At 46.9% G+C, this 15,599-nt stretch overlaps 1 non-coding gene across 1 annotated transcript; it reads left to right on the top strand.

The window, feature by feature from the left end:
* Nucleotides 1–14,782: 14,782 nt before the first annotated feature.
* LOC140427561 (U2 spliceosomal RNA) lies at nucleotides 14,783–14,977 on the top strand. The gene has a single exon (XR_011948566.1). It is a non-coding gene; the product is annotated as a U2 spliceosomal RNA (small nuclear RNA).
* The last annotated feature ends 622 nt before the right edge of the window (nucleotides 14,978–15,599 follow it).

Raw genomic sequence — 15,599 nt, 5'->3', positions numbered from 1 at the left:
TTATATGCAGACAACCTACTCATGTATGTTAGGAATTCAGAGATAGGTATGGGAGAGATAATGGAAGTATTGCAGCGTTTTGGTTCTTTTCAGGATATAAATCTAATGTTGAGAAGAGTGAACATTTTGTAGTTAGTCTTCCGAGGAGAGGTGTAGGGTTAAGGGGAGTCCCATTTCGTCTGGTGGAGACCTGTTTTCACTATTTAGAGGTGCAGGTGGCCCGGGACTGGACACGACCCCGCAAATTAAATTTCACAAGGCTGGTGAACAGAGTCAAAGTGGACTTACAAAGATGGGACATCCTTCCACCCTCGCTGGGGGGTCGTGTTCAGTCTATTGAGATGAGCATCTTGCCACAGTTTGTGTTCTTATTTCAATGCCTTCCAGTTTTTCTGCCTATGTCTTTTTTCCGGGAAGTGGAGTGGCTCATAATGGGGTTTCTATGGGCAGGAAGAATACCTCAGATCTGGAGAGGGGTCCCACAGAGGGAGAGATAGGTGGGAACGTTGGTGCTGCCAAAGAAAGTGCTAGGGTGGTTTTGGGACCAGGAAGTTAGTTGGGTACAAGTGGTAGCCATGATGTGGAGATGCCAGCATTGGACTGGGGTGAGCACAGTAAGAAGTCTTACAACACCAGGTTAAAGTCCAACAGGTTTGTTTCAAACACTAGCTTTCGAAGCACTGCTCCTTCCTCAGGTTCACCTGGTGTTGTAAGACTTCTTACTGGGTACAAGTGGAGTCTGGGTCATGTAGAGGAACAGGTTTGGAGGCTCTGGCAACAGCATCCTTTCCTTTTTCACCGGCACAATATTCTGGGAATTTTGTGGCAATCTCCATGTTAAAAATATGGCGGCAATTTCATCAGTATTTCAATCTGAGGGCCATGTCAAAGTGAGCCCCAATCTGTAGGAGTCATTTATTTGAGCCGGTGAAATTGGATGCTACATTCAGGAGATGGAAGGATAAGCGACTAGAGAGGGTGAAGGATTTGTCCTTGGAGGGACAGTTTACGAGTTGGGAGTAACTGAAGGAAAAGGCAGAGCTTGGGAGACTGGATAGGTTTAGATATTTTCAGGTTCGAGATTTTGTCAAGCGAGCGCTTCTGACTTTTCCGGAGGCACCGCTGCCTACCCTGCTGGAAAGGATCCTCTCATGTGCGGGGTCAGTAGAGGGCAACACGTCTTGGATTTATAGGTGGGTTATAGACCAGGTGGGAGGAGGAGCTAGGGCCCATTTTAGAGGAAGAGGTACAGAATGAATCCCTCCATAGGGTAAATGCTACATCATCCTGCATGAGGTTAAGCTTGTTACAACTTAAGGTTGGTTTAGGACACACTTCACAAAGACCAGGATGAGTAGATTCTCCAAGGTTTGAGGGTAAATGTGAGCCGTGCTCATTGGGACATGCTCACCATACTCACATATTCTGGTCCTGCCCAAAATTGGTGGGCTATTGGAGGTCTTTTTCTGCAACATATCAGCACTTCTGAAGATTGACTTGAAACCCATTAGTTGCTATTTTTGGAGTGCCAGATCAACCATAACTGAGGACAGTGGCGGATGCTCTGGCATTTGCATCGCTGTTGGCATGGCGACAAACACTGCTGAGCTGGAGGCAGGTGACTGTAGTGATCTGTGTATCTGTATATACATAAGAGGTTAATGTATAGTCATTACAGTTAAATTATCACTAGAGGGCAGCACTAACAAGGGGTATAAAAACAGACTCAATCTGCTTTCCCGCCTCTCTCTTCATGTGTATTGTGACTAGAGACCAGAGGTGTAGTGAGTTAGCTCAGAGTGCAAGCGTAGTTTATCATAGTTTATTCTTATTCTATCTTGTTTATTTTAATAGCTAGTAAAAGTATTAAAGAATCAAACTCACAAGTTAATCGTTTCGTTACTCAATAAATTATTTGCTTTCACTGAACGACTACGAGTGTTTATCAACATCAAGTTTAAGAGCATCTTGGTATGAGCAAATGAGTAACATATATTACTGCAAGTAATATAACAATGACGTCACCCAGTGCCGCTGCATGGCTCAGTGATCTAATGGAATTCTTAAACCTGAGAAAATCAAGTTTATGATGAGGGGGTCGATTGACAGGTTCTATTGTAGATGGCGGATGTTCATTTTGAACATTAAAGAACTTGTCACTGTTAGCTGTTAGTGAACGGGTAAGGGAGAGGGGGAGGTGAGTCGGGGGGGTGATTATTCTGGGTCGGATTATTGTTGTTGGAGTTCATATTACTGTTGCTGCTTGTTTTTTCTGATTTATATGTTGCACTATGTAATGGTTTCTTCTTTGTTGTTATAATATGCTAAAAAGTCAATCAAAATACTTTATAAAAAATGGAAAGGGTGCTCCGGTGACAACATGTAAGAGGAGGTCTCACATTGGATTGCTCCCGCCAGAATCCTGAGTTTTAGGCCTTTTTCACACGTTTTGGGGGGGGAAACTGCAGACAAAGTTGTCCCCGTTGAGAGTAGTTGGTGAAGGATGGTCAAGAACCTGTGGAAAAATCAAGGGAGGAAGTATTCAAGCGCTAGTCTGCCAGGAGGTTCAAGCACAATGAAGGGTGCGTGAGCAGGGAAGATGGCAGAGGCGGGTGGGCCGGAAGGGGCCGTCTTTATAACGGTGGATACATTGACGGAGGTGATGGCAGAGTTCGAACGGCAGTTCAATAAATACTTTGAGAGGCAATGGAGGGAGATGCTGGAGTCCCTCAAGTATTTGGTGGAGGACTACCTGCCGCCGATGAGGGACACGCTCGGAAAAACGTCGGAGACAGGAAGGGGATAGGGTGAGGTATTGAAAGGGGTGGAGGTGACACTTGAGGCACAATGATCAACTCGCCTTGCTTGAAGCTGAAATGACCAAGATAGAAGTTGGAATAGGGGCCTGAGAGCAAAGGTGGAGGACCTTGAGATCTGATCTCGGAGGCATAACTTGTGGATTGTGGGGCTGCCGGAGTGCAGGTAGGTCCTGAGCTACAGAGTTTATAGCAGAGATGCTGAGGAAGTTGATGGGGGAGTAGGAAAATGTCCCCCCGTGAAATTGGATAGGGCCCACCTATCGCTCCGGCTGAAGCTGCAGGTGAATGAGCCATCGAGGGCGCTGATCGTGTGCATTCATAGCTACCAGGCGAAGGAGAAGGTGTTAAGGTGTGTCAAGCAGATGCAGGAGACAAAGTGCGAAGGCACTGTGATTTGAATTCACCATGATCTCACGGTGGATTTGCCGAAAAGGAGAGTGCCTTCAATGCACGGTAACACAGTGGTCAGCATTGTTGCTTCACGGCGCCAGGGACCCGGGTTCAATTCCCAGCTTGGGTCACTGCCTGTGCACAGTCTGCACGTTCTCCCCATGGTCTACGTGGGTTTCTTACGGGTGCTCCAGTTTCCTGCCACAAGTCCCGATAGACGGGCATGTTAGGTGAATTGGACATTCTGAATTCTCCCTCAGTGTACCCGAACAGGTGCCGGAGTGAGTCGGGGATTCCCACAGTAATTTAATTGCAGTGTTAATGTAAGCCTACTTGTGACACTAATAAAGATTATTATTATTATTATTATTAAAGCATAGGTGGCACTGTATACGAGTGGAGTGCTCTTCGGGGTGGTCTACCCAGCGAAGTTGAGGAATGCGCGCAATGGGAGAGACCATTATTTCGTAAAGGCGGAGGAGGCAGTGGCGTTTGTTCAAGCAGAGGAACTGGGACTTGGCTGATCATGGCAGACGAGAGACATTGGTGTTGGTGGTGGGTTGGGGCTGATGGGCGATTAGTGTTTTGATAAATGTGTAGATTTTTGTTGGCCTAGCTGTTCTATTGTCCATATTTTCTTGCAGGACAGCTGGGGAAGAGGTTAAGAATTCAGGGGCCGGTCCTTTGGTGGGGGTTTTGGTTTCTTCGGGTGGCAGGATTGATGGGTGGAGTGGAGAGGTTTTGATTCCTTTGTCTGGGGGGGGGGGGGTCTCTGGTGGAGGAGCGCCCAGGCCAGGAAGCTTTGGTTAGCTAATGAACAGGAGGGGAGTGGGGAGAGGGGCTGCGACCTGCCAAACAGGTTTTGGTGAGCTTCGGAGGTGTGAGTAGTTGGATGATGAGTAGAGTGGGAATGAGGAAGTGGTAGTGGGCGTTTCTCGGAAGAGGAAGGTGGGATGGGTTAGTTTGCTGACAGTGGCTGGGGGGGGGGGGGGGGGGGGGGGGAGTGGCTGGACCACCCATTATAATAATCTTTATTGTCACATGTAGGCTTACATTAATGAAGTTAGTGTGAAAAACCCTCGTCACCACATTCCAGCGCCTGTTTGGGTACACAGAGGGAGAATTCAGAATGTCTAAATTACCTAACAGCATGTCTTTCGGAACTTGTGGGAGGAAACTGGAGCACCCGGAGGAAAACCATGCAGACACAGGGAGAACGTGCAGACTCCGCACAGACAGTGACCCAAGCCGGGAATCGAACCTGGGAACCTGGAGTTGTGGGTGGGATAAGGTGCTATCTTGTAAGGGACACGCAATGTGGAAGTTGGGGGTGTGGAAACATCTCCCAGAAGTATAATGGCTAATGGCTGAGTGCGAGAGGGGGATGTGTGAGAGCCCCCGGTCCTATTGGTGACATGGAATGTCCGGGGGTTAGGGGGCCCAGTAGAACAGGCGAGGGTTTTCGCGCACTTGAAGAGTTTGAAAGCCAATATGGTGCTGTTTCAGGAGACCCACTTGCGAGTGAAGGACTTAGGCTCCGCAAAGTGTGAGTAGGTCAGATGTTCCATTTGGGCTTTGATAGTAGGGTGCAGGGGGTGGCAGTTCTGATAAATAAAAGAATCCGGTTCCAGATGGAGAAGATGTTGGACGATCAGGGGGGAGGCATGTGATTGTGTGTAGGAGTCCTGGAGGATAAATTGGTGGTTTTGATGACGGTTTACGCACCGAAGTGGGACGATGTAGGCTTTATGAAGAGGATGGTGGCAGTGATCCCGGGCACGGACCCAGTTGATTCTGGGGGTGACCTGAATACGGTCTTGAACCAGAAACAGGACCACTCCAGGCCAAAGTCGCTTACCCCTTCATGGGGGTGGCAAAGGTATTGGCGCCATTTAGGACAGAGATGGGGGGGAACCCATGGAAATTGTTACATTCAGGCGAGGGGAATTTTCGTTTTTCTCACTGGTGCATAAAGTCTATTCACGGATCGACTATTTTATAATGGGGAGGGCTCTGCTGCCGGGTGTAAGGAAAGTGGAGGACTCTGCGGTTGTAATTTCCAATAATGCTCCACCCCTGGCACATGTGATTTTGGAGAGAGGGCCGGCTTGATGGCTAGTGTGGAGTTTGGATGTGGGCTGTTCACAGACCTGGGGGAACAGAGAGGCCAGATCAGTAATTGGGTGCAGACTTAAAATGACAAGTAGTCAGAAACTCAGAGTCACTCCTGCTGACTGAACTGAAATAGTCTGCAGTGCAGTGATCCAATCTGCATGGTCTCCCCTCTGGAGAGTAGACCACATTTTGAGAAGTAAATGCAGAATTTTAAATTGAAAGGAGTACAAGAAAATAATTGCTTCACTTGGAAGAGGTGTTGCCACTTGAGTAGTTAATGGGCAAGGTAAAATTGCAGGTGTTGTATCTCCTGTGTTTGCATGGGAAAGTGTTTTGGGATGGGGAGGGGCTTTTGGGATTGATTGAGAAGTGGACCAGGATGTCATGGAGGGAACAGCCCCTGCAGAATGCTGAAAGTGGAGGGAATGGGAAAGTGTATATAGCTATCACATTAGACTTGTGCAAAAATAAACCAGTGTAATTTATTAGGCCCTGTAGGAAAAGTTCAATCCACAGTAAATGTTTAAGGTGATTTGCTGATATATAAAGTTGTTCACATGGTAGCATGTTCAGAGATTAAATTATTTACATTGGGACAATTGTTCATTTCTAAATATAAGATATTATCAAAAATCAGATTTTCATTTTTTTGTGTTTCTTTATGTTGTTGATTTTATAACTTGGTCTGTCTGCTTTCTGTTCATTAGATTTTATCATTGCTGAGTAGCTGCATTCTTTTCTTCTCTGGTGAAAAAGACACTACAATTTTGAATTCTACCAACTACCAAAAAGAAACCTCAGAAACCACTGCATGCATTTATACATCCCACCAAAAGAAGTTTTAAAGTGCACAGCAACCATTAATTCATGAACAAATTCCCTGATGGTCCAGTTGCTAAATATGCCACTTGCTGTGATGTTGAATCACGCAAACCAGGGGCGGGATTCTCCGAAATGGAGGCAGAGTGTTTGCGCCGCCGTGAACACCGTCGAGGTTCACGACGGTGCGAGACGGCCCCTATCCCGACCGATTCAGGGCCCGATAATGGACTAGGAGCGGTGCCGCGTCATTTACGCGTGCCAGGCCTTGGCGCCGCGTAAAGGCGGCACTGCATACAAGACGCGGCCGGCACCGCATAACTGGCGTCACCCGCGCATGCGCGGGTTGGCCGGCGCCAACCCGCGCATGCGTGGTTGCCGTCCTCTCCGAGTCCCCCCCCCCCCACAAGAAGATGTCTGATGGATCTTGCGGGGCTGCGGAAGAAAGGAGATCCTCCTTCAGAGAGGCCGGCCCGACGATCGGTGGGCACCGATCGTGGGCCAGACCCCATTTGAGGCCCCCCCCCCCAGTGCAGGATCCCCCCCCCCCACTGGCCGGCCCCCCTCCTCCCCAGCGATCCCGCGCTGTTCTCGCCGGCAGCGACCAGGTGCGGAAGGCGCCGGGGGGAACCCACCATTTTGGGCAGGCCGCTCGGCCCATCCGGCACTGAGAATTGCGGGGGTACCGGTGAATCGCCATTTTAGCTGTCTCGGGCGATTCACTGGACCGTGCCGCGCAAAAGGCGATTGTGCCGATCTGGCCGCTTCTGTGAATCGCGGGAGGTCGTCGGACTGGCATCGCGGGAAAATTTGGCGACTCAGGCGATTCTCCAAACCGGTGCGGGAGCAGAGAATCGCGCCCCAGCTGTTTGAAGTTCATCCTTGGTCTGAACGTTATTCTTCATTTGTTCGCAGGTTGCGGTGATGCTGGTATTCATTACCCATCTATAGTTAACTGGAAGTGGCGGTGGGCCTGTCCCGGAACTGCTGCATTCCCTGTGATGAGGTGGGCCCACAGATAGCCAGTGTCAACCAGGGTACTCCAATTAGTTTCAATTTTCCCAAGTAAGCAAAGGGAAAACCATCCAAGTTGGAGATGAGTATAGACAGTTTTACTTTGTACATGACTATAACTTTGTTGGATTACTTGATGATGACAACAGCAAAGTGGGAAACTGGTAACGAAAAACTATAAGATTGTCAAAAGCTTTTAATTTGCACTCATCAGGACAATTCTTAAGAATGCCAAATGTAAACGGTAAACAACAATTTATACGGGATGAGAAGAGAGTGCTAATTAGTTGGTAAGTGGAATCTGATATGTAGAGGCATTGCCATTGAGAATGCACTAGTTAACTGATAACTGACAGTTAACTGCCAAGCTTTGTTTAAATTCAAACCACACAGGTTGACTCAGATTAGTCAAGGCACTACCCTGGGGAATGAACCTGGGAACGGCTGGCATCCATTTGGTTTAGTTGAACAATGCGCAGTCAGAGGCGGATTTACATTTCATGGGGCCCCCGCTCACCTTCATTTCTGGCCCTCCCCCATGACATCATGCACCTGCCGACACCCCTCACCCTCGTCCCACAGAAGCCAAAGGTGCAAGCCACAAAAATACACAAATTGATCAGTAATGCTTATTAATTTGTAAAAAGCCTGGGTGAATAATTGCCGAATTGAAATCCTGGCTTACCTCTAGCCACAATGGCGGTAAATGTGGTCAATATTGCGATGTGTGTCTTGAGGTGAGCAAACACGGAACTTGCTGATGAGCAACACGGTGGAAAAATCAGCTGACATCACAGGCCAGTGCAGGGCAGAATGAGGAAGTCCAGTGCAGGAGCAAATACTCCAATTAACAAGATACATATACTGCCATTCAGTATATTTCAGAGTTTCATTCAGTTTCAAATATTACCTTCCTTACTTGCTCTCACAAAATCAAAGAAGTTATTTCCATAAATTCAAGTCTGCAAGTCTGCAAATCCCGTCAACTTCAACAGCTCCAGCAGGCAGGAGGGGGATGCTCCCGCCTCACCCCCCTTCTCCTCCCCGGCATCAGTGAAGGAAACCACCAGTAGACTGAAGCCCTTAAAACCTCCTTGCTCTATCTAAAGGGTACCCACCATGGTCATCCAAGGCGATGGGACATGGCATTAGCAGACAGCCTCCACCACAGCTGGTGATGTCAGGTTGCATCAAAATGCAGTGGTCGAAAAAAAAAATTAGCACTATGGCGGTTCCCATTCTGTTCTAACTTGTTGAGAATTCTGGTCTTAGCAAGGGAGGAAAGCAGGGCTAGATCTACACCTCAGGACTTTAATGGAGATCTAGCATTGGAAGGCTGATCATGCAGATATATTATTGTTGTGCAAATCTTGTGTCAATCAAGTTGGTCGCTCATATCTCTCCATAGTGTTAGCATCCATGAAAGGCCCACTTGGATGTATGGCCCCATCCTTATGTTCCAAAAATCCTTGTCATTTAAGGAGGGCTGATGTTTCCCGCACTTTTCCCCTGGCAACATCTTTCCACGTTGCAGCACCTAACTGATAAGTACAAGCAGACCATTAAAATTCATGCCAGCCCGGGTGCATATTGCAGAGCACCTCCAGACCAGTCAAGGCAGTTGAAGCAGATTTTAAGAAGCCATATTGTGTGCTCAATGTCAGCTGCGGTGGACGCAGGAGTTTGATTTTAGAGACTTATGCTCACGGATGCCTCACTGCTGTCAGAAGGCATGTATACAGGCAATAGTCCTTGTCACCAAGGATCCACCCATCAACCTGGACTTGGTCTTCAAAAAGCTCTGGGAGCTGTGAGTTGGACAATATGTATGCGTCTTGACAGCTCCCTGGAAAACAAGCAGAGACCTGCATTATTCTTCTCCTTTAGTTGTACACCAGTTGTACTTTCAAGGTGTGAAACCTGTTACAATTTATAAAAGCAGCTGGCTGTTCCCCAGGGAGCTTTTGTGGCCCCATGAATGCGGTCAATGACATCTTGCACTCGAGGAAACCCCAACAGTGAACACAGCTGATCTTGCAGCCTTGCTGTCTTCATTGATGGTAAAGTAGATAAAATTATGAGGAGATGGTGGTGCAGTGGAAATGTCACTGGACTGGCAAGCCAGAGGCCCAAGCTAATGCTCTGGGGACATGGATTCAAATCCCACCATAGAATTTAAATTAAATTAATAAATCTGGAATTAGAAGCTAGTCATAGCAATGGTGATGGTAACCATTGCCAATTGTTGTAAAAACCGATCTGGTTCACTAATATCATTTAGTGAAGGAAATTTGCCGTCCATAATTGGTCTGGCCTACAGACCCACAGCAATGTAGTTCTTAAATGACCTCTCAAATGGTCTAGCAAGCCACTCAAACTGCTACAGAAAAGTCAATGAGACATGAAACCAAGTGGACTACCCCCAGCATTGACCTAGACACCAGAAAAGACAATGGCACATGCAGCCATGTTGACCCTGCAAACTCCTCCTTACTGACATCTAGAGGGGGGGTTGTGCCAAAATTGGGAGGACTGCCCCACAGACTAGTCAAACAACAATCACACTCATGGATTCATACCTTACAGAATGTTCAAGGCATCATCATCCCTGTGTAAATCCTGCTCACAAGCAGGATAGACCCACCAGAGGTGGCAGCAGAATGAGTGCTTTCGGAGCACTCAACATTGATTCTGGACCCCATGAAGTCTCAGGGCATCAGTTCAAACAAAGGCAAGGAAATCTGCTGCATCTCACAGATGAGCACCTTCTACTGTCCCCCAGACACGGTTGCCTCCATCACTTTTGACCAAACCAACAAATCCTTTCCTCTCCCGCTGCTACCCTTGAACCACCCCTGTTATCCTGGACCCTATTACCATATCCCTCCACATGGTATCTCTTCCCCAATGTATACACCCATGTCCATCCCAATGCCTCCACTCTGGCCCTGAGCCCTCCTATTATCTTCCTCAATGCTTTTGTTCATTCCATGGCCAACCCCATGAGACCTTCCAATAACTGACCCTGATTCTGGACCTGTCCCCGTACCAAACACAACTCCCCCCTGTGACTATTGCCTTCGTTGCTCAGAATCCTCAATTCGGCCCTCTGGAACCCACCAATATAGCACCGACCCCGTCCTTTAGGTTCTTCATCGATCTTTCAATCCCTGCCTTGACCCGCCCATTCCCAACCTCTTACACCACCGAGAAGATTATTATCTTCTTTCCACTGCAATTCCCTGCACCTGAATATCAACATCTGTCCAATCTCCTTTCCCTCCATCAGACCTCACTGCATCCAAACACCAATCTCTCAACGCTTAGCTTAGTCACAATGCACAAAGCCAATTGGTGCATGCCACATTTAAACGATAATGAACTTGATACAAGATTCTCGTGCTCGATTAACTTTACTCTGAGGGTAGGACTTTATTGAAGACTGTTTCATTGAATGCAAATGTGTTACAGCCTGCCACAGGCCAGTATAATGATCGAATCACTGGTGACTTTCTCTCTGCATTTCTGCCTGCCATAGGGAAATCAAAATCTCCCGTGGTTGTAAGTTCTATAGAATTTCCCCAATAATAGAACTATTGTAGAACAAGCCTAATCTTTTTACAATACAAATCTGCTGACAGAACTCCGGTAGTTTACCTAAATGCTCATACTAAACACATGGCCCTAAAAGGCAACTGTGATCAGAATGTTCACCCTGGGGTGTATTATAGTTGCGCACCGAGATACACAACTTCAACAAGTATGTTAAACAGATAGTAGCGAATTATCCACCCTTGATACCCTCGTCCAATTTTCCTTTTCAGAGTAAATGGAAATGAATATTGTGCAGGAATACTGGGCACCTGATCCAACACTGCCCATTTCGCCCCATTCCACCTGAGACTGGGACACAACTCCCAACGACCGAGACATGCTCCGCAGTGCTTCGGCATAGCCTACCTGAGACTGGGGCATGCTCTGCACCACCTCAGAAAAGTCCTCCTGCATCAGGCCAATGTCGACGTCAGTGACCATAATGTCCTCAGCCACCCCGTGACCTCCAGGGCCATAGGGGATGAGGACCCTGGTGTGCAGCACCCTGTCGCCTGCCTGGGCCCTTTACCGTCTATTGTGGGCCAACTTCTCTTGTGGGGATACAGAGGGGAGCTGCTTCATGCATCAGGCATAGGGGTGGGGCATGGCGGGGGACATGGGTGGAGTGTGCTGGTGGATGCCAGCGTGTTTTGGAGACGTCACAGTGTTGTGCTGGGAGGGTGCGAGGTGCAGGGTCATCGGCGGGAGGTGAGGGGCGGCGGGCTCCGGGGGTAGCAGGCGGAACCGTGCCAGGGGGCCAATGTCAACTCACCCGTGTGGCCTGGTGTAGATCGTTGAGCTTCTTGTGGCACTGGGCGGCGGTCCTCCTTGTGACACATTCCCGCACTGACGGCTGCTGCCACTGCCTCCCAAGCGGCACTGGCTGCACTGTGGCTGACCCCCTGAGCCCTGCAGAGAAACAGGATATCCCATCTGGATTTCACGTCTATGAGCCTGGCCAGGTCGGCATCCCTGAATCACGGAGTTGGTCTGCGCAGTGGCATGGCTGCATGCTTTCTGGGGTTTGCTCTGCAGGACCAGTTTAATTGCTGGTCCAACTTGTTAGCAGGGAGCAGCTGGGTGTGGTCCTGGTGAATCAGCCGCCAGGACAGTAATTTCCGGTGTAAAGCCCGTGGGGCATCATTAAGTGCCCTAATTAACATTAGATACCAGGGGCAGCATGTGGCGCAGTGGTTAGCACTGGGACTGCGGCGCTGAGGGGGGGTGGGGGGGTGGACCCTCCCATAGTGAATTGGGGCTTGGGGGGTGGTTGCGTTTGCGTTGAAGGCCTCAACGATTGGGATGCCATTTTTAAAGGTGTCTCGATCTCTCACCACACTGAGGAGTTCCGGCGAGCCGATTTCCTCAGTGTACAAAATGGGGCTATTTGCGGCCTCGGCCGCGCGTTCCCTGCTTAGGCCCCTTATCTAACACGGGTCGCATTTTATAGCCATGTGTTTCTTGGTGCTGCAAGCGCTGGGAAGCACATGGCTAACCCGCTCGCTTTGGGTCTTTGTTCCCTTTTAGTTGAATTGCGCCCAGATTTACTGTATTGCAAACTTAAACTTAATGGACCTTAAATGTAGAGTATGGTCTCTCATCTACACAATGATTCAGAAAAACACCTCTTGACTTTGCAGAAGACATAATTAATAATAAATGTACATTGTGTGCTGACATAATATGCACCCATGCACATCATGAGGTAAAGACAGGCAGTGACAGACACCCAGGTCAGCCAATCAACACACAGGACAGAACACAACCAATCACCAGACAGAACACTAGAGGGGGCTTCCTACTATAAAACACACGAGGCATCAGCTCTCTGCCTCTTTCTACTGGTGACAACTGTAGTGACAGTCAGGGTGTATATATCAGTTAGCACCTTCTCCACGTGGATCAGAGCTAGTCTGGTCTAGTTAGTTAGAGTTAGTACATTTAGAGTAGTAGAGTGTCAACCCACAGCAAGCTGTGGGCATTGTTAAAGAAGTTCAAGAAATCTTATTGAACCAACATCGAAGTTTGGTGTATGCTTTACAGTCCAACTGCATCCAGCTGCAGTCTGTGTTACCCCAGGGTAAATAACACGACAGGTGCCGCAAACATAATTTATCTAGGACAAGCTGAACTTCTTATGTTGTTTTTCTTGGCTGATGCAAGCTTCCCAATTGTTGTGAAAACTATCAATTATTCCATTGGATCTGGGCATCAAAACAAGTCCCTTTCAGCTGATTTTTCTTTTATATACCGTCCATTTTGCAATCTTAATTAAGGAAATCAGGTCAATTAATCATATACTTTTGGAAAAATTCACTCCAGAGCAATAAACCTTCCTTAAAAAAGTTGTAAAGAAATTTGAAGATACATTCACAACCACGTTGCAAGCAAGTATGCCACTTCTCAACCATCAGCAGCATTATCATTCAATTCTTAAATCTGAACCACTCTACTTTGATGCTCATAGGATGTTCCTCAGTTAAAACCTTTCACAGGAAGCTCTGTTTTCAACTACTGTATGAGGGATAAATGCACACCCAGTGGGATTAAATTTACCAACCGTTTGGTAAAGGGCTGGGAGGCGGGACGTCTGGCCAAATGGCACGCAAAGGTGTTGGTGGGGAGGGGGAAGTCGAGGGGGGGGTGCTGCCCAATGTCTTCCCACTGCCATGCTATTTTGTCAGTGGTAGGAAAGGTGACAGATCAGCTACCTACCGAGAACCCAATTGAGATGCTGAAGTGACCAATTACGGGGCCCAGTTAGCCCTCTTCTCACAGCTGCTGCCTCAGCAGCAGTCACTGCTAATGGTGGCACTGCTGAAGCTGTTGAGTTGCAGGCACCTGATTGGGTTGACAGGTCTTTGGGGCAGGCAGCTGCCCTCAATTGGACCACAACACCAGTGGTACCCACTTAATTAGCCAATGCTGGCAATGTGCTGCTCCAGGGTCCTGCCACTGGCAGTTGAAGTGGACTCGCCTCCCACCTTAGTGGTGGCACTTCTGCCTGCTTCATATATTTACTCTAAAACGTTACAACCAGGCCAAACAGCTGTTGCCTCTTGTCACTTCTAACTCAGGGTACTGCAGAAAATCTCATGGTTTAATTTACTGACAAAAATAGAATGTTACTTGACATGAAAAAAGCCGATTCAAAGCAGGTTTAATACTTTAACAGGTAACGTTCAGCTTATCAATTTGCAACGTTTTAAATCTATAATTCTTTGTATTCCTCCTCTTTAAAAGGCATTGATTCTTCTTCGACTACAACTCTATTAATTCCTCAGTCTTCCATTGTTTCTCTCAAGAAGTTAATTATCATTTTGACCCTGGAGATATTTGACTGTTAAGGGGGCATTGCAGCTGAACCCAATCTTGATTTCTACACACATCATAAACACACATATAGTACACAATTAAAAATAGGTCACTTAGCAGCAAACGCAACCAAATATCTGACCGTTTCTAATCAAGGCACATTGAGATCAACTTAAAAATTTCTAGTGATGCCTTAGTTCAAATGAGCTAACTCAACATTGACCCAAGTATTAAACCCGTGACCTTCCCATTTCAATTTCTCAATGCTCCAGGCATTTTACCTGGTGGATCATCAGGTGAACAACATGCTATCGTTTTAATCAGGTATTTATGAAACCTTCTGATTAAAATCTACCATAATCAGCACCACTCTGCATTTCTTTTGTCAAACCCTTTCTTTCAGTAAGACAATTTATCAGTGAATGTGTGGGCCAGAGTGAATGTTTTACTTGGCGACTTGAATCCCACTATTCATTTCAGTTTTGAAACATTCTTTCTAAGTCACCTGTGAGGTGCTTGCAGTGAAAACAAAATGCTTTATCAGATTGATTCAAGGTGTACTGAAGCTTCAATGATTGAGGCATTGTAATCTTTGTTAAATCAAAATGTGAAATTTGTTCAACAAATTTGCTCTTTGTCTTTGTTGATTCATAGTATTTTTATTTGTCAACTTTGTTGTACTTTATATTAGGAACTTCCAACAGAATTGTACCCTGATCGCTTCTCGGCCTTTTGGCTAAGATCAAGTGTAATGTAGATTGAGCCTTTGGCTCAGATCTGGTATGTCTCTCTTGTGGGGACCATGAATTGGATTCAATTTGAATTAGTTTTTTGGAGCAGGCGAGGAGCTGGATTAGGGGTTCGCCCCTGACCCACACTCTGAGCCCTGGCTTGGTAACTCAGAAAAAGTCATTTTAAAAAAGAAAAAAAAAAGAATTGTGCCCTGAAAGTGATTGGTGACAATCATCAGCAAAATACATAACCATTTCTGCTATACATCTAAAACATTCACATAATTCATTATCATTGTAGAAATGCCTTAAGTCACTCTTATAAAGTAATACAAATATCTAGTTTTAATTTCTAAATGCTAAACTGATTTCAAAGCACAAACCAATGCATAGAGGAGAGATGTACTATAATACTAGAGATCTATGACATAATTATCCCATATTGTACACAGCACCACCCACTGCCCCAATTCTGTGATATAAAATAACTTCCCAGTGGCGAGCCTTATAGTCAGGGGAGTTCAACCAAACGGTTGCAGATTAGAGCTGAGAGGTGCCTAAGAATTAAGATGACGTATTTTTTAATTGAAAAGCCCCATTGTCCAGGTCATCACCAGGATAGAAGATGAGATGAATCAGGAATTGGTTGTTAGATCAAATAAAAAGAGAAAATAAAGGAAACACTAAGCAGGTCTGGCAGAGTGTGTGGAGAGAGAAACAGATTTAACGGACAGGATTCTCCGTTTGAGAGATTACATGTTGAATGGGGGATGTTCCCTGGTCCCGACGGGGGTGCCAGTGC

The sequence above is a fragment of the Scyliorhinus torazame genome, chromosome 7, assembly GCF_047496885.1.
Source record: "Scyliorhinus torazame isolate Kashiwa2021f chromosome 7, sScyTor2.1, whole genome shotgun sequence".
NCBI classification, from domain to species: Eukaryota; Metazoa; Chordata; class Chondrichthyes; order Carcharhiniformes; family Scyliorhinidae; genus Scyliorhinus; species Scyliorhinus torazame.
This window is presented reverse-complemented; position numbering and strand designations above follow the sequence as displayed.